The sequence below is a fragment of the Panthera uncia genome, chromosome C2, assembly GCF_023721935.1.
Source record: "Panthera uncia isolate 11264 chromosome C2, Puncia_PCG_1.0, whole genome shotgun sequence".
Taxonomy (NCBI): Eukaryota; Metazoa; Chordata; class Mammalia; order Carnivora; family Felidae; genus Panthera; species Panthera uncia.
Window position 1 is genome coordinate 64,888,697 of NC_064810.1, and position 19,963 is coordinate 64,908,659.

Below are 19,963 nucleotides of genomic sequence, written 5' to 3' on the forward strand. Positions count from 1 at the left end.
CCGCGCCTCCCGCCCCTCCCCTGGCGCCGCCCCGCGTGGCGCGCCGGACCCCGCGCTCGGCCCGGGAGGCCCGCACGGCAAGGACGCACGGATTCGCGAACCGGGCGCGCCGCGCTCCCGGCGGGCCTCGCGGTCTGCCGCCCGCTCCGCCGCCCTCCTCCTGCCGTCCAGCTCCGACCCTCGGTCGGCGGGAGCATTACCCTAGCCGCCTCGGCCCGGCCCTCTGGCCCAAACTCGACAGGAACAAGGCTGGAAGGATTCCATGCAGAAGTTCCCTTTTTTATTTCTGGGATGGAGTCAACCAAGTAGTGTTCTTATTTTATGCTCTCTAGGTTTTCCAAAGTCTTTACGTTGAGTTTGTACTCATATCATAGTCAGAAAGACGAAGTTGGGGCACCTGGGTGGCTCAGTCGGTTAAGCAGCAGACTTTGGCTCATATGGTGATTTCACGGTTTGTGGGTTTGAGCCCCGTGTCAGGCTGTGTGCGGACAGCTCAGAGCCTGGAGCCCGCTTTGGATTCTCTCTCTCTCTCTCTCTCTCTCTCTGTCTGTCTCTCTCTCTCTCTCTTTCCTTCCCCCATTTGTGCTCTCTGACTCTCTCTCAAAATAAATAAATAAACATTAAAAAAAAGACGAGAACATTACCTTTTCCAGAAATGTTAAAAGGAAGCCACAAATGAGATGTCCCTCTATTCAAAGGTGTGTGAGCCTTTGTGTCTAAAATACCCTGAAGAGGGGCGCCTGGGTGGCTCAGTCGGTTAAGCGTCTGACTTCGGCTCAGGTCACGATCTCGCTGTCTGGGAGTTCAAGCCCCGCGTCGGGCTCTGGGCTGATGGCTCAGAGCCTGGAGCCTGCTTCCGATTCTGTGTCTCCCTCTCTCTCTGCCCCTCCCCCGTTCATGTCTGTCTCAAAAAATAAATAAACGTTAAAAAAATAAAATTAAATTAAAAAAAAAATACCCTGAAGAAGTCATAGGGTGAGAGATCAGGAAAGGGTCTCTGGAAACTGTTTAGACTTTTCATATTTTCGTTTTATTTTAAAATCTCAGACGTATTTATGCTGGTTGGGAAATGCCACATTTTTACCACTGCCTTGAGGAAACCCTTGGCTGGCCACGGAGTCAGGGAGGAAAGCCAGCTGGGGCCACTCCCACCCCAACAAGTCCGCGGTGACATTCCTAGATCTCTCATACACAGTGTTACTTAACCAGAAGAATTCTTTTCACAGGAGGGGTTTTACTAAGGGGGGATATAAGAGGAAAAGGGGAATGCCAAGAGTTATCTCTTGCCCAAGAGCAAGAATTAGGTCTGAAGTTGTATTCAGGACTCTTTCCAGAGCTCTCATTCTTTGCCCCCAGATACTTTCATTTGGAACATGAAGAAACTGAGGGGGACCCATCTGATCCTCCTCCTTGGTGTTGCTGTAGTTAAGAAGGTTTTGGGGTTCCTCTTTTCCTTAGGACAGCTGACTGCAGAGAGCAGAACCACATCTTTGGCTCCGTGGTTCTACATTGAGGATTTGTCTTTTTGGTCTCTGTGGAGCTTTTATTTTACCTCAGAACTTCTCTATGCTTGTAAGCTCATTATTCTCACCATCCCCTCTGCATTCTGCAAGATACTGGAATCTTTCTTTGAATGTGGTTCCCACCTGGAGTTCCAGCATTCTCTTTCTTGGATAGGAGTATTCCCAACTCCTCACTTGCCAGACACAGAAGGTTTTCCATCTTTCACCAAGGACTGCACTACTTACCTCAGAAATGATTCTGGAGTCTTTCCCCTCCTCCACATACCCATGTTGCTGCTCTTGTTAGACTTTTATTACCTTGGGCTGAATCACTTTAATAGTTTCCTAACTGGTTTTCTTGCCTCCTGTCTCTCCTCACCTCCGACACAGACCTAAGAATGTCACTCTCCTAATAAAACAAACAAAACATTCCTCCTACCTACTGCCCACCCCATCCCACTGTTGCCAAACTTGCAGTAACTCCCCTCTGCAATTGGAATATAGTCTAAACTAAACTACTTTCACAACTGTGAACAAGCTTCCTACCTTCTGTTTACTTAACACCTGTGTTCCAGTTATATGAAGCTGAGTCAATTGCTCCTCTTTGTATGTGTGTGTGTGTGTGTGTGTGTGTGTGTGTGTGTGTATTTGTCAAGTTAACTAACATGCAGTGTATACGGTGCGCTCTTGGTTTTGGTTTTGGGGGTAGATTCCTGTGATCCATCACTTACATACAATACCCACTCATCCCAAGAAGTGTCCTCCTCAATGCCCATCACCCATTTCCCCCTCTCCGCCCCCCATCAACCCTCAGTTTGTGCTCTGTATTTAAGAGTCTTTTATGGTTTGCCTCCCTCTCTGTTTGAAACTATTTTTCCCCTTCCCTTCCCCCATGGTCTTCTGTTAAGTTTCTCAAGTTCCACATATGAGTGAAAACATATGATATCTGTCTTTCTCTGACTGGCTTGTTTCACTTAGCATAATACCCTCCAATTCGATTTACAGTGTTGCAAATGGCAGGATTTCATTCTTTTTTTTTTTTTTTAACAATTATTTATTATTGAGAGACAGAGAGACACAAACCATGAGCAGAAGAGGGGGCCGAGGGATAGAGAGACACAGAATCTGAAGCAGGCTCCAGGCTCTCAGCTGTCAGCACAGAGCCCTACGTGGGGCTCTAACTCACAAACCGTGAGATCATGACCTGAGCCAAAGTCGGACGCTTAACCGACTGAGCCACCCAGGTGCCCCAGGATTTCATTCTGATTTCTCATTGTCAATTGCTCCTCTGTGAATTCCCCCTGGATTTTTAATGCCACTGTTTATTTTGCTCACTCTCCCCTTATCCTGGATTTCCCTTTATCCCCATCTTTGCCTGTTGAATTGCTCCCAGACCTTCAAGATCCAACTCAAATGCCTTCTACTTTAATGAAGTTCTTCCAGATCTTCCCAGTCAGATCTGTGAGATCAATGAATGTCTCTTTCCCAGCACCCTGTGTTTCTGTTACAACACTAAGTTCAGCTGTATGTTATAGCTGGTTGTGTCCTCCTGTCTCCTCACTGTCAGGGCCTGCAAGGCAGGGTGTGTTTCTGACTCATCTTCATCCCCCATGGCAATTGGCCACACACACATTTTAAAATAAATAACTATTCTTTGGTTGTATATAAGCTGTGTGCTTATTATAAAAATTCAAGTACATAAAAGTATAAGAAAGGAAATAAAACCCCACGCCCTGAAAGAACCACTGTTAATATTTCAGTGATCATATATTCATGCATCTCTTTATGCACATGTTCATCTATATAGGCCCACATGGAATTATTTTGTGTGTGCTATATTTTCTTTCATATACACTCTTTTCTAATCTTTTCTTACCTGACTCTCCCCCTTACTACTCTCCCTCACTCTCAAATTATTGAAAAAGTTAAGCATGCCAACATAACTTCCTTCCTATATAGAGAGTTGTTTTTTGTTGTTCTTTTTATTTATTTTACAGAATAAGGTGTCATAGACTTCCGTGCTTCTTGCTTTTCTCAGTAAATAAGGAGTCTTAAAATCCCTCCAATTCAACTAGTATTACTTGAATTCACTCTTTTATTTTAAAGGCTGCATAGTGTTTAAGATATACCAAAATTTGTTTACAAGTTCCTCTATTCATGGCATTCAAATTCTTTAAAAAAAATTGCCACTGCCATGAATGTTTCAATAAACATCTGTATATGTATATCCAAATGGCTTGATACTTTAATTTCTGAGGGATTAATTCCTAAATATGAGATCTGTCTATTTAAAATGTTAAATAGGTTGCCTTCTAAAAGGCTGTAACAATTTGCTCTGTATAGCTTTAGCCATCCTGATAAGTGAATAGAGGTAGTTTGTTGTTCCATTATTTGTATTTCACTGATTACTAGTGAAGCTATTTTCTCCTGCTTTGGATTTTCTGTTCTGTAATTGCTTTTTCATATACCTTAATTCATTTTTCTTCTTGAGTTACTGGTCTTTGTCTTTTCAAAGTGTAAGAATTGCTTATACATTACAGATGGTAACTCTTTAATATGTTGTATGTGTTGCATGTACTTTCCCCAATCTCTTGTTTATCTTTTAACTTTATTTGGAATTTTATTTTTTAAAAAATTTTTTTTTCAACGTTTTTTATTTATTTTTGGGACAGAGAGAGACAGAGCATGAACAGGGGAGGGTCAGAGAGAGAGGGAGACACAGAATTGGAAGCAGGCTCCAGGCTCCGAGCCATCAGCCCAGAGCCTGACGCGGGGCTCGAACTCACGGACCGCGAGATCGTGACCTGGCTGAAGTCGGACGCTTAACCGACTGCGCCACCCAGGCGCCCCTGGAATTTTAAAAATCAACTACAACTTATTCAAGTTGACATCAAATTAATTTCACATGCCTTAGGATTAGAGACAATACATTACTTAGGAAACCAAATGGATTTTGCAACTTCCTTGGGAAACCAATCTTCTATTTCAGTATTTCATAATTTATTCCAGAATTGTTATATCGTCCTACTTCTTAATGCCATACTCAGTCACTATTAATCCACTTTGCCCCGTTCACAAATGTATTTGTGTTTATATTATAGCACAAATTTTCTATATATTGTTATCTGTCAGAGTCACATTAAATAGACTATTTTGATCATCAAAATTGTGTTTAGCAAAGTGTTAACACATTTAGTAGTTATTGTTTATTTTTTTCTGCCCCAAATTCACTCCTTTGGGAAAATGCCTCCTGCTGTCCCTCCCATGAAATTCTAGAGGTCTGCCAATCTTGGAACTCCACTCTTTTTTGACCACAATAGTGGTAATAACCCATACTAGAACAAATGGTCTCCCCGTTGCAGGAATTTGAATACTGAATTTTAGGTTGGCATTATCTTAAAATGATTGTCCTTAATTCCGGCACTAAAATCCTCAGATATACCCTGTTGTTTTTAATTTTATATATTTAATTATTTTCTTAGTGGTTGCTCTGGGTATTGTAATTAACATGTGAACTTAATCTATTTGGAGTAATACCAAATTCATTTTCATAGCGTACAATATCTTGCTCCAACAAAGCTCCATTCCCTCCTCTCTCTTTTGTACTATTATTTTTACAAAATATTATTTGTGTTATTTTATACATTATAAGCCCATCAACACAGTTTTATAATTTTCTTCATGTGGATTCTAGTTACTGTCTAGTAAGTAACCTTTTATTTTAACCTAAGGACTCCTTTTAGCATTTGTTGTGGGTCAGGTCTGCAAACCACAAACTGTCTGGTTTTGTTTTCTTGGAATGATTGACTCTCTCCGTCATTTTTGAAGGACATGATTGCTAGATGCAGAATTCTTGGTTGATGGTTTTTTCTTTCTGCACTTTATCACCCCACTGCCTTCTAACCTCCATAGTTTCTGGTGAAAAGTCATCTGTTATCTTGTTGAGGCTTCCTTGTATTTGAAGAACCATTTTTCTCTTTATGCTTTAAAGAATCTGTCTGCTTTTCTACAGTTTGACTATGATGTATTCAGGTATGGATTATTTTGTACTTATTGTACTTAGAGTGTGTTGAGCTTCTTTTCAAATTTGGGAAGTTTTAAGCCATTGTTTCCTCAAACATTGTTTTTGCCCTTCCTTTCCTCTGTTCTTCTGAGAGTCCCAAGATGCTTATGTTGGTACACTTGATTGTGTCACACAAAGTCTTTGAGGCTTTGTTCATTTTTTTTCCTTCTTTTTGTTCTTCAGACTGGATTATCTCAATTGATTTATCTTCAAGTTTGCAGATTCCTTCTTCTACCTGTTAAACCTGTTAAGCTTCTCTTGTGAATTTGTCATTTCAATTATTGTAATTTTCAACTCCAGAATTTCTACTTGGTTCTTTTTAATAATTTCTGTCTCTTTATTCATATTCTCTATTTTGTGAGACATTATTCTCATTCTTTCTTTTAATTCTTTACATACAATTTCCTTTTATTCTTTGACTGTATCTGTAAAGCTGACTTGAAAACTTTGTCTAGTAAGTTTAAAATCTGGACTTCCTCAGGAATAGTTTCTTTTGACTGCTTTTCCTCTCCCTGTGTATGGGCCATACTTTCCTATTTCTTTGTGTGTCTCATAATTTTTTTGTTGAAAAATTGGGCACATTAAATTATATATTGTAACAACTCTGTAAATCTGATTTCCTTCACCAGCTTCAAGGGTTGTTGTTGTTTATTTTATTTTTTTGTTGTTGTTGTTGCTGTAACTATTGCTGTTGTTTGCTTGTTTAGTGACTTCCTTGGCTTATTTTGTGAAGTCTGTGTTTTTTGTCCTGTGATGTCACTGAAGTTTCTGCTCAGTTAGCTCAGTAGTCAGCTGATTAAATATAGATTTCCTTCAATGCTTTGAAACAATAAGTTTTCCATCCTTTGGTGAAGAGGTGTGTGTGTGTGTGTGTGTGTGTGTGTGTGTGTGTGTGTGTTGGGGCAAGACTTTAATGCTCTATCAGTTTACAACTCTGATTTAGCCTTCACCTCCTGCATTTCAGAGTCTCCAGGTCACCCAGAAGTGAAAGTGGAAGGGTCTTCTCAGGTCTTTTCTGGGTATGCACACAGCTCTGCATATATATTTGGCCTTCTACATCTCCAGAAACATGTGAGAACTCTTCAAATCCCCCTAAAAAACGTTTCATTCTCCAGATTTTTCTTTTAAGTTTTTTTTTTTTTAGGCCAGTCTCATATTCTCCTCAACTTGTTCTGCTATGTCAAGAGGCTGTGATATTAAAAAATTGTCACTGATCATTTTTGACGAACACCCTTGGGATAGAGCTTCTCTCAGTGACTAAGGTCTGAGCCAGGTCAGATAAAGATAAGCCCTATGAATGGGACTTTTTCTGGGAGGTATCAGATGGTCACATAATGACAGTTCTGTGATTATGGGCTGTTTGGATGGGGCTTTGGGGAGAGCTCCAGCTCCATTATACACCCTCCATTGGCTGCTAGACTGCTGCTTTCCACAGCTATCATAGTTGTAAGGCTGTTGGTCTTTCAATCTACTGCAGGACTGTGGTGAGGCAACTGGGAATAGAATAAGTTAAGATGCTAGAAAGCTTATTGTTCTTATTGAGATTCAGCCACTCTATTTGAATAAATATTCTTTGGATTGTTGCAGGTTTTTAAAATTAATTTCCACAGTTCTGAAAACGTTGATTTTGGCAATTTTTTGTAAGTGTTCTTGTTGCTTTTATGAAGATGTGGATTTTTGGAGGCCCTTTTCCACTATTCTGGAATGCTTCTCGCATTCTAGTTAACCTATCGCTAAGTATTTTATAGTTTTGTCACTATTTTGAGGGTAATATTTTTCCCATTTACATAGTTGGCTTATATATGAAAAATTAGGTTTATTTATTTATTTATTTTTTAAAATTTTTTTTTTCAACATTTATTTATTTTTGGGACAGAGAGAGACAGAGCATGAACGGGGGAGGGGCAGAGAGAGAGGGAGACACAGAATCGGAAACAGGCTCCAGGCTCTGAGCCATCAGCCCAGAGCCTGACGCGGGGCTCGAACTCACGGACTGCGAGATTGTGACCTGGCTGAAGTCGGACGCCCAACCGACTGCGCCACCCAGGCGCCCCGAAAAATTAGGTTTAAAAAGTTATTTGATGTCCAGCCATCTTATCCAACTTTATTTTAACTCCATTATGTTTTTTAATAGAGTCTTTCAAAAATTCTAGATAAACAATCATATCAAAACCAAATAATTTAGTATTTTCCCAGTATTTACAATAATTTAACATTTTTTCTCATTTTTTTGCATTTTCCAACTCTACAAAACAATAGTGAACAGCAATGATGGGAAATTTCCTGTTTCATTACCAATTTTAACAGAAACGCTTAATAGTTTCCATGTTTAGAGTAATTGATATTACTTTTTATTGAATGTTTCTATCATATTTAATACTTCTCTTCTTCCAACAATGAATGTTGAATTGAACTTCAATTTCACAAGGTTTTGGGGAAATTTAAACTTTTAAAAAATGTTTACTTATTTTTGAGAGAGAGTGAGACAGAGCGCGAGCGGGGGAAGGGGCAGAGAGAGAGAGGGAGACACAGAATCTGAAGCAGGCTCCAGCTTCTGAGCTGCCAGCACAGAGCCCAACGTGGAGCTCCAACTCGCAAACTGTGAGATCATGACCTGAGCCGAAGTTGGACACTTAACCAACTGAGCCACCCAGGCGCCCCTAAATTTAAGTCTTAATGTTACTCTGGGCTATTGCTTAAAGGTAACTTGTGAAATATCTGTCTCATAACCTGGAATTACTTGGGCACCCAGCTGAATTATAAATTGAGATGTTACTACAGAGACCTTGAAGAGGCTAGAGAACACATCCATGCATGTTTTAATGGAAACTTTCTGAAGATAAAATTTCTGTCAGAATGATTTGTGACATTAAGGGTTCTACTTAATTGGAATGGGGGATTCAAGGTAGATCAGAAAGAAAGACATCCTGCATCAGACTGGCAGATGTGTTTGGGATAGGCAGAGTCATTGTTCTTGCTGTAGACTCTCCTGGTATTACTTGAAACCCAGAACACTGAATCAATGAACTGGAATTAGCAGTGGAACTCTGACTAGGTTAAGCCCTAAAGATCCCCTCTTCCTGTCCCCCATGCTAACCCTTCTCATGAAAAAGGTAACTTCTATTTTTCACCTTCCTGATTCCTCATCTTAACTCCCTTTTCATTTTGTTTCATTTGAAAATTAAAATAAGTCTCCAGAATTTTTGCCTTGAAATTCACCTGAAAGTCATAGAATCCCCAGGCTTCATCCTTTTTAGCCAATTAGTAGCAACAGGCATTGAGACTCAGCACCCAGCTCAAGTTCTTGAGATGCTCCCTGCCTGGCCTCAAACTGACCTCCAAAGGCTGTCTCCAGCTTGCACTGGTACTTAGAAGGCTGTGGGTAGTTTGTGAATGCTACATTCTAAGAATGGACTCCTGTCAGAATGGCATTTATTCTTTTGTTGTTTTTTCAATAAATATTTATCAAGTGTAAGAGATACCAACCTCTCCCTTTCCATGTTTTCTTACATAGTCCTTCTAATTTCTTGGAAGTGTTAGGGAGAAGTCTACAATCCTTCCTATTTTCACTTCCCACCTGTTGTCTCTCATGGGAGGTAGATTGGTTTGTATGATTGTTTTAGAAAAAGGATCACTGCATTCACATGGCCAAATCCCTGCTTGGCTTTTTTTTTTTTTTTAATGATGTTTCCCATAGGATATATGCATTCTTCTTTTCTTTGTATGGTAGACTAACTGGGGAAAACCCTCCTTCTGTAGATAGCCTGTGGTTGTACAAGTTCTGCCTATGCTTGGTTCAATATGGTTAAGTTCAATTTGGGAAGGAGGAGTATGAAACTCATTTTGGCTTCTAATCCAGGCTGTGTTCTTTAATCTAGCATTACCATAAAAACTGATATTTGGATTATTATATGATTCCTGGAGTGATATTTTTGTTGTTCAGAACTCGGAAGTAAGAGGGAATAATTCTCATATTATTCTCATTCTCAGACTCTATTTATTGGTGTTCATTCTGTACAATATCCTGCTAAGAGCTATGAAGAGGTCAGAGGATTATGTACATGGTCCCTGCCCTCAAGAAATTTGTAGTTTTGTAGTGTAAGACATTCACACAAATAACAACAATTCAAAAGAGATACTATCATCCAATATTTTGAAATTTTTTTCTGGCTTAAGGTGACAGATGCTGAAGATACAAAGATATATCTTCATGGTTTCTGCTCTCAAGGACCATAAAAAGAAATTTTCACAGAGAAAGGGAAACTGACCTAGTCTAAGAAGGGTAGAATCTTAAAAGGCAGAGATAGGAGAAGATAGTCCAAGTAGAGGGAACAACATGATCATGAACTTGGAGGCAGGAATGAAGACAAGCAGTCCACTTTGAGAGAACTGGGGAGATCTTTAAGGAGAACACTGGGAGATAACTGGACAGGTATATTGGAACCAATTGTGTGGTTTCCTGATTGCTGGCTAATCAGAGGTAATAGAGCCTATGGGTAAGTGTCTATGACCCTGGGTAGGAAAAAAAGGGTCCCAATGGACACTAAACTCCTTAAGAGAAAAAAAATGTCCACCAAATAAATACTTTCCTCTATAATTTACTTGGTATGTAAGCACAGAATATCAAAACTGGCAAAGCTTTTAGAGAAACTCTAGTTCAAATTCTTTATTTTAAAAATGAAGAAAAGTTCAGAGAGATGAAATGAATATTTGTATGAACACTGGAAGCATACCTAAAAAATACTTAAAGATGATGCCAGAGTGAGAAATCATCCTAAGAAATAAAAGCAGCAACAGGATCATCTTTGACCAAGAAAGGCAGAGTCTCTCCAGAATTCCAATAACACAATGAGTAAGAACAGTTTCAGGAACCCAAATTAAATAATTTCCTATAAAGTGAGTGGGAAGCTTTCTGGTCTTTACATGTATGGATACTGGTCTTGTATGAACCAGGGGAACTGAGTCACAGTAATTACTAGATTATTGTAAAGGGTTTTGGTGTGTTTTTTTTTTCATGTTACAGTCATGCACTTAAATGACTTTTAGGTTAAATTTTCAACCCCCAACTAGCCTTTAAAAGGTAAGAGACGTCTTTTGTTAGTGCTTGCTGGAATGATGGGAGACCAATGGAAAGCATTGCCATTATGAGTCTTAGCAGGGAACCTGTCTCCTAGGCCTTACTTGTCAGACAGTGAGTTCCATGGGACAGGCAGGAACAAGATGTAGAGGGGAACACCTGTGGGAAACAAAAGTAAACATTGTATTAAGAATAATTAAATTAATAAAATGGACATTCTCCAACCCACCTTAGTCACCAAATGTTTAATGCACCGTGGCCCCACGCAGCCAGAGGGAGAGTTTTAATAAGCACCAGACTCCCCGAAACTAGATGTCCTGAATCCAACACAGTCGATGTAAAGTGCCAGTCCTTTGAGGTTGGGAAGACTGCTGCTTGTGCAGCCTTTTTGGGGGATGAAAGTTGAGAAGAGGTCAACCTTGGCATTCTTAAGCAAATGTGTTGGTTGTTTTTTTTGTTTTTTTTTTTTTTTTTTTTTTTTCTTAAGAAAAACAGGTTTGGGGCGCCTGGGTGGCTCAGTCAGTTAAGCATCTGACTTTGGCTCAGGTCATGATCTTGCGGTTTGTGACTTTGAGCCTGGCATCGGGCTCCGTGCTGACAGCTCAGAGCCTGAAGCCTGCTTCAGATTCTGTCTCCTTCTCTCTCTCTGCCTCTCCCCCACTTGTGCTCTGTCTCTCTGTCTCTCAAAAATAAATAAATGTAAAAAAAATGTAAAAAAAAAGGTTTATTTATTTATTCAATAACATACAATTCACCCACTTAAACTTTATAATTCAGTAATTTTTAATATATTCACAGATATGTGCAGCATCACCAACTTTAGGGTAATTTCATTACCTCAGGGGGAAAAAAAAACATCTGGTGAGAATGAAATGTAGACTTACCATCTGATCCAGCAATTCCAATTCTGTGTATATGCCCCAAAGAATTGAACTTAGGGACCTGAACCCATTATTTGTATCCTCATGTTCATAGCAGGCAAAAGGTAGAAGCAACTCAAGAGTCCATCACCAGATATAAACAAACATGGTGTATGCATACGATGGAATATTAATCAGCCTTATAAAGGGATGAAAAACTGACTCATGGTACAACATGGATGAACCTTGAAGATATCATGCTAAGTGAAAGAAGCTAATCATGAAATGACAAATATTGTGTGATTCCACTCATGTGAGTGACCTAGAGTAGTCAAACTCATAGAGACAGAAGTAGAATGGTGGTTACCAGGCGTTGTGGGAAAGGGAGAGAAGAATAAGGAGTTATTGTTTAATGGGTATTGAGTTTCAATTGGGGAAGATGAAAAAGTTCTGGAGAGGGATGATGGTGATGGATGCACAAAAGTGTGAGTGTGCTTAATGCTACAGAATCGTATAACTTAAAAATGGCTAAAGTGGTAAATTTTGTTGTGTACATTTTACCACAATTTTTTTTAAAGATGGGGCCATCATGAAGAGGCCCTTGAGAGAAAAAGCGTTTCTAGCCCATCTCCAGCACAACTAAAGTTCACGTGCAGAGAGAGGGTGAGCTGCAGCAACAGAGAGGCTTCTTGCCTCTACTTGCGAGCCGTGCAACCAACACACTACTTGCTCCCTAGCATGTTTCCTTATCTGGGAAATGGGAATAATGAAGCAGCATGGCTCTGATAGTTATTGAACTTTCTTGAAATGTAAAATTCCTTTAGACCACTATAGTATATACTCACCAACATAAATGGTATAAAACATAAAAGAAAATATATAAGTAAAAACAATGGAAGAAATCCCATACTCTTTAGCTGTCTATCACCGCCTAGTCCTCATTTCCCCTCCCCACCAACCCTTCACCTGAAGAAACCATTAATATACTTTCTCTCTCTATAGATTTCCCTATTCTGGGATTCCTTATGAATGAAATCATAAAATGTGTGGTCTTTTGTGAATGGGATTTTTTGTCTTTTTTGCCTTTAACTAAGCTGCCTCTGATTGTGAAACACTGCATTTCCATGGTGGGAACCCTGGAGCTGTAGGCAAGCCCAGGGCAGGGCATTTGGGATTGTTAAGAATGAAACTGAAAGTCCTAAAATTAAAGCAGTTTTAAAAGTTTTTCTTATTATAAAATCATATATTTATTGTAAAAATCTCAAAGAATATTGAATAGAAAAAATAGCAAAATAAAAATCAGCTCTACTCACAACACCCAGAAATAACCATCAACAATTTTTTTAAAAGTTTATTTATTTATTTTGGGAGCAAGAAAGAGAACGTGAGCAGGGGAGGGGCAGAGAGAGAGGGAGAGAGAGAGAATCCCAACCAGGCTCCACACTGTCAGCGCAGAGCCCCATGCAGAACTTGATCCCACGAACCATGAAATCATGACCTCAGCCAGAATCAAGGGTCAGACAACCGACTGAATCACCCAGGCACCACTCACAGTCAGTGTTTTAATATTCTTTCAGACTTTTTGCTATGCATATAATACTCTCACATATACATATAATTTATTGTATTAAAATGTTTTTACATATTTTTCTGATTATAAAAATTAGAGATGTTTATTGTAAAGCTATTGAAACATCTTATAGATGCACCAAAATTTAGTTTCATAATTCTTATTGCTTGGCATTTAGCTTGTTAATGAACATATTTAAAAAGCTCTCCAGGTGAATGCAGTACATATGAGGGGAATCATCTTACTGTCAAGAATACCTGAACAAAAGGCTCCCGCCTTTTTATGGACCTGTGGGCCAGGGGGAGGGAGAGGGAGGGAAGGGATAGTAATGGAAAGGTATGGAGTCAAAGTGGAGTAAAGTGTCTCAACCAAGCCCAATAAAGAGGGCTCTATCTGGAGCCTTTTTGGTTAGGAATATAGATATGTACATGAGCATGGCTGGTTTGGGTGGGGAGAAAGAGGGCTGAGTCCTTGACTGTGACTTCTGCCAGAAAATTGCCATGCTTTGGCAATGCATCAAGTCTGGCATGGGGAAGGCAGCTTCTACCTATGTAGCCAGACAGGCAAAGCCTTTTAATTTCTTATGATGGGGTCTGAAATATCACACATAGGATGTTGGCCTGGGGCTGGATTCCTCAGTACATGATGACAAATTGCCAAAATTTGTCCCATATCCCTTCCCACCAGAGTATGTGAGAGTGACAGTTGAAATGGAAGTTTGTCAGGGACTCAGTAGGGAGGACTGAAAGGATTTCTTCTAGGAGATATAAACTGACATCTGAGGGCAAGACACAGAGTTCAGCATGACTGGGCAACTGAATGAGCCCCAGAGAATCCTAAATAGGCTAAGCCAGGATCTGATGTAATGGGTCCCCTCCTTTTGGGAGATGTGACTGAGTCATCTCCATATCCACTAGACTGAGGGCTCTACTTTTAGAGTGAATCCTAAGCACATATCGTGTGAATGCTTGGCTCTGCTCCATGACCTCAGAAAGTTATGATAAATCTTCTAAATTTTGTTTAAAGTTTATTTATTTATTTTGAGAGAGGACAGAGAGAGAGCACAAGTGAGAGAGGGACAGAGAGAAAGATAGAGAGGGGAGAGAGAGAGAGAGAGAGAGAGAATCCCAAGCACACTCCACTCTGTCAGAGCAGAGCCCAACATGGGGGTTGAACTCATGAACTGTGAGATCATGACCTGAGTCAAGATCAAGAGTCGGACACTTAACTGACTGAGCTACCCAGGTGCCCCAAATATTCAAAATTTTAATTTTTTTCTTAGGAAATAATCTATTTTGGTTGATTCCTCTTGAGTTTCCTCTAAGCCCTTTTGATTATTTTCAACTTGCACTATTTCTCTGAGTAATGGGTTTTCTTAGTCCATTACCCACTGTGTATAGTGCTTGTATTAAATTTTCCTGCTTCAAGATTTAAATACTGTGAAATTTAACAGAGAATGAGCACTCTCTGGTTAGCTCATCCAAACCCTCATTATTTCATAAACTTTTATCGCATCTCCTTTTAGTCATAATTGTTTTGGCCTGGTCTATTCTTTTTTTAACCCGTAAAATGGATTATTCTCAAGCCCTTTGGCCACTCTATGTGGACCTTCCTGAGTTTCATTAAATTATTATTATTACTACTATTATTATTTTGAGTAACTATCATAGAGAAGAACTGTTGTAGGTTCTCAGAGAGGGACACAAAGTTGAATAACTTATGGTTCCTTATGAACCTACTATTCTCTTACCTTGGCCTACAGAATTAGCCCTTTGGGCCAAGTTTTTGGAGTGGAGATAGGACAGGACATTGCAGGTGGACAATCTATTCGCTAAGCCACAGGGATGTTTGACTCTTCAGTAATGAAGAGAAGAACTGATGGAAGTTAATTTCTTTAATTCTTTGTGTCATGGAAATAGATTCTCCACAAGAATAAGGGTGAGTGAACTTCAAGTTTCCAGCTTTTGCCTAGATTCTACCTCCCTATAATGAGTTCTGACACCAACTACCCAGAATTAGGCTAAACTTTACAGGTTAATGGCATAGTCCTCCACAAGACGGCCTTCACTTTAGATACCGGCTGTAAGTTCAGGGGTGCTCAGGCCAACTTTTAACCTGATGGCTACAAATTTTGGTGTTCCCACTATCCTCTCAGGTTTGATAATATTTTAGGATGACTTAGAGAATTCAAGAAAGTGCTATACTTATAGTTTTTATTATAGTAAAAGGATACAAAGCAAAATCAGCCAAAAGAAGAGACATGTAGGGCAGGTTGGGAAGATCTCAAGCTCCCATCATCCTCAAGGACATATTGCCTTCCTGGACAACACGTCTATGTGTGATAATACACACAGCAGAGGAAAGCTTACTTGAGCTTTGGTGTCCAGAGTTTTAACTGGTATTTCATTATATAGCCATGATTGAATCATTACCATGTAGCTGAACTCAATCTCCAGACCTCTCCCTTTTCTAGAAGTTGAATTGATATCACATCACTTAAAACCCCAACCATCTGGGATAGCTAGCCTCCATCCTAAGACATCTCATTAGCATAAATGATCTAGGGGCCCATCATGAGTCACCTTGCTAACAAAAACTATCACGTATGGTCTGAGGGACTGACCATGAATAAGAAAGTCTCTCCTATTACTCCAAAAATTCCAGGGATTTAGAGATTACCTCTCAGGACCCAGCGGCAAAGGCCAGCCAAATTTTTTATTACACAGTCCCCTTGAGGTCTCTCCCTAAGCACCTCAACATTGGCCTCAAGGAGTCATGGTTTCTCCTCTACCCTGCAGGCCCTATGTTCACAACAGGTGCACTGCCTTCTGGTAGTACCTGCTCTCAGGCTAGCAGAACTAAGACATTACTCTGTAGCTAATTATTAGAGGTCAAGCAAATCCACACAAAATAGTCCAACATCTACACAGGAAATACTCATATGATAGCAGGGGGATCAGTATTCTGAATTTCCAATCTGGCTTCTTTTTCTTCCTCCTTTTGTAGAAGACAAAGAAAGTTGTGAGGTTTGGTTTTGCTAAAAAGTTTTGTCTTCAGAAATGTTAAGGGAATGTTAGGGAGAGCTTGGGCAAACCAGGCATTCCCATATGCTGTTGATGGCATTACTTTTTAGAGAGTAATTTGTAAGTAGCTAAATGAATGTAACAATAAATTGAGAGGGACTTCTGTTCATAAATTGCATTTAAAACTGAAAGTTGACACCACAAGACACTAGGTAAGAAAAACTAGATACGTATACATTTTCCAGAGAACCATCAACTGATCACTTTGAGATAGGGTCAAACACCTCCGTAGAGCTTCTGGAAGGAAGTAAAAGTGGCACCACCACCACCACCACCACCACAACCACCTCAACAGCATTCTGAGTCTATTTAAGAAGACAGGAAGAATGGGAGAAATGGTCAATAGTGGTCTTCTGATAATAGACTACAGTGATCATGGTGAGAGGTTTTGCCTTTCCTTGGGTGACAGAAGGATGAGTGCTTTCCCTTCCCCGAATCCAAGTGAGTGGGGATGCCAAGAGAATCATTAATAGAAATTAGGGACACCAGAAAGAAAGGGAGATAAACATTTCATTTCCAAATGAGGTCTGCTTAGGCATATACAGGTCTATTTTCCCCTGTGCCTACCTAATATGGGAAAAAGAATTGGAGAAAGTGTATAGCAGCTGGCTTTCCATGATGTAGTGTGGCAAGGACACTTGTTTGTCCTACGTATTGAGAGGATCCTACAGAAAGTATCTGTACTTGAATTATCTAGCCAGTACTCCATCCAAGAAGGTTACCTATTTGGAGAGCAATAGCCGTGGAATGAAGGACCCCAGTGGCCCTGTATTAGAAGCTAAGGTGGGGAATGAATAGAAGGTTGAGTTGGAGCCAGATCATCTTTGTCAGGGGAGCTATGCAGCAGAGAGGGAGGCTTCACCAGACCCCTTCAAAGAACTCAACATTTTGATGCCTGCCACACAAATAACATCAACTATCTGCCTGGCTTAGCCAGAGAAGCAGCACAGCCAAGATATTTAAAGTCAAGAGGCGTTTGCCTTTTACCTTGACTCCATTCCATTTCTATCATTGAAGGAGCTCCTAGGTCTCTCAAGGGAAGGTAGAGCTTTGAATCAGCTTTGAAGTTTTAAATGGACTGGAAACGTATGGAATTTTCTCAAGACACCCTTAAGATCCTGAAGTGTATTCAGTATAACATCATTAAAAGTGATGATTGTCAGGGGCACCTGGGTGACTCAGTTGGTTAAGCATCCAACTCTTGGTTTCCCCTCACGGTTCGTGGGATAAAGCCCCACATCAGGCTCTGTGCTGACAGCATGGAGCCTGCTTGGCATTCTCTCTCCTTCCTCTCTCTCTGCCCCTCCCCTGCTTGCACATGCTCTCTCTCTCTCTCGAAATAAATAAACATAAAAAAAAAGTGACAATTGGTAAAACAAAACTACTTCATGTTTATACTCTACCAAGAAGAGAGTCTTCAAAAAAATAAACCAATTACATGCACATTCCCTTTGATCCTGCAATTCCACAGTTAGGAGTTGAGATGACAGGTGTAGTAGGTAATAAATGACAAGTTATATATATAAGGATGGTTATTGCAGCATTATTTGTAATAGCAAAACCAACAGTTGTGAGAGAAACAACAGCAACAAAAACTAGAAACAACACAATGCTATCAGTAGGATACTGATTAAATCAATTGTCTCATAATCTCATATTTAAAACAAGATCTGTATGAATTGACATAAAACAGCTCCAAGATATTTTGTTAAATGAAAAAAGCAAGGGGCAGCACAATGTGCTGGTATACAAATTAAAAATGTTTCTGGAAGGATCCAAAAGAAACTTAAGAGTTATTTCTTTTGAAATGAATGACTGGGAGACTTATATTTCACTTGATAACTTTAGATGCTATTTGAGTTTGTTTCTAAAGGCATATGGTAATTTTTTTTAATGAAGAATTAAGTAAATAGGTTGTACAACAAGGTGAATGTACTTGATGTTACTGAACTGTAAACTTGAAAATGGTCAAAATGGCAAGTTTTATGTTATGTATATTTTTCCACAATAAAAAAGTAAACAAATACATGTAAATTTATTTTAAATATAAGAAGTATCAAGAGGAAAATAAAGAGCTGCAGGAAGAGAGAGTGTGTGGGAGAGCTCTGAGGAGGCAGTAAAAACAAATTCAATGCCTTGTCTTGTGACTCTCATTGAAGCCTATTGCACATGAGGCCTACTGAGTCTTTTATGGGGGGTTCAGAAAGGAGCCAGGACATGCATGTTTGTCTGGAATAAGTTGAGGAGGGCAGCCTGGTAATTTTTTATTTCCATCCGAGTTGTGATTAGACTCTGCACTGTTGTGTGAAATTAAAGAGCAGGAGGATTTATTGGGCAGTGTGACCAGTTTTCTACCTGAGTAACCAAGGGTTTGACTTGCACAGAGTTCCATGCAAAACCCGGGCTGGATTCTTGGTGGATGAGACACTGTCCTAGACCCATGGATGCTGAGAACATCAGAGCCTGAAAGGACCCTGGGTATGTCCACCTTTACTTGAGGACACTGAGACCCAGAGAATGACATGAACTGATCCAAATTGCATGGATGCTAAATGACTGAACTAGGATTGTACTTCCAGCCCTGGTCAAGTACTGTTTTTCTAAAAAAGTGACACCAGCACTGTGCTACTCATGGCTTGACTATCTTCACTCAGTTCTTCTTCCTGTTAATTACCCAACGTCTCCTCAGAATTGAGGGTCTGGAGTTTGATCATTATTCTTTTGAAACACTGGAGGATTCCAGTTGCTAATACCTTATCTATAATGTTTTCACCTACATTCCATATGTGAGATTAGTGTATAGTTTTCTGGTTTTGTACTACTCTTTTTCACCAATTTGGGGATGTATGTTTTTTCATATTTTAGTATCTTAGAAATAAGGATGTGACTGACAGTTGCTGTTGGCAAGGCCTAAGTCATGACATAGCTGTCATTTTCTGTGCTTGTGCCTGTGTGAACTTGTCTGAGACCTTCCACTGCCATCTGCAGCAGGCGTAAGAAAGCTATGGCACTGGGGTGCCTGGATGGCTCAGTCAGTTGGGTGTCTGACTTCAACTCAGGTCATGATCTCACTGCTTGTGAGTTCAAGCCCTACATCGGGCTCTGTGCTGACAGCTCAGAGCCTGGAGCCTGCTTCACATTCTGTGTCTCCCTCTCTTTGCTGCCCACCCCCACTAACACTCTCTCTGTCTCAAAAATAAATAAACATTAAAAAAAATTTTTTTTAAAAAGCCATGGCATTAAACTTGTGAATGTGAACACCAGCATTTGGGAAAAAATAAAAATAAACAAACCCAGAGACACTCATAGACCTCCTTTTGGGAAAGGCAGTATTGCCAATACTTTTGATGGTATGGAGGACAATATTGTGTGGAAAAAAACAAAGATCAACAGTTTTGAATTGAAAACGATTCAGAAGAGCTTGAGTATGAGCATGAAGACCTTTTTTTTTTTTTTTTATGAATGCACAAGACTGATAGAAGATAGTCTTTTAAAATAGGACTAAAGCAGTGCTTTCCATACACTTAAAATATAAACTGTAAGTGCTAGCTAAGAAAGTACTTTTTAATGGTACATAAAATAATGTGAATCTTATAATCATTTGCACCTATGTCAACAACATCAAGCTTTAAAGAATAGTCTCATTTTTTTCTCTTTAAATGAAGAGTCCCATTTTTTTTCTCTAGGCTTTGACTATTTAAATAACATCATAAATTTCTAAAGGTCAACTAACACTCAGCTATGAACTCATGTAATCCTGTGGGCTTTTCCAATGCAAGGTTTTTAAGTACCATTTTAAACATTTCTA

At 39.7% G+C, this 19,963-nt stretch overlaps 1 protein-coding gene across 1 annotated transcript in view; it reads right to left on the reverse strand.

Annotated features, from left to right (window-relative positions):
* Positions 1-19,963, reverse strand: part of GPR156 (G protein-coupled receptor 156) — a 144,555-nt gene that overhangs the window by 119,454 nt on the left and 5,138 nt on the right. Inside the window, exon 2 of the mRNA XM_049629177.1 lies at positions 10,747-10,801. The gene's annotated coding sequence lies outside the window, so the exon portion shown is untranslated. The remainder of the gene's footprint in view (positions 1-10,746; positions 10,802-19,963) is intronic.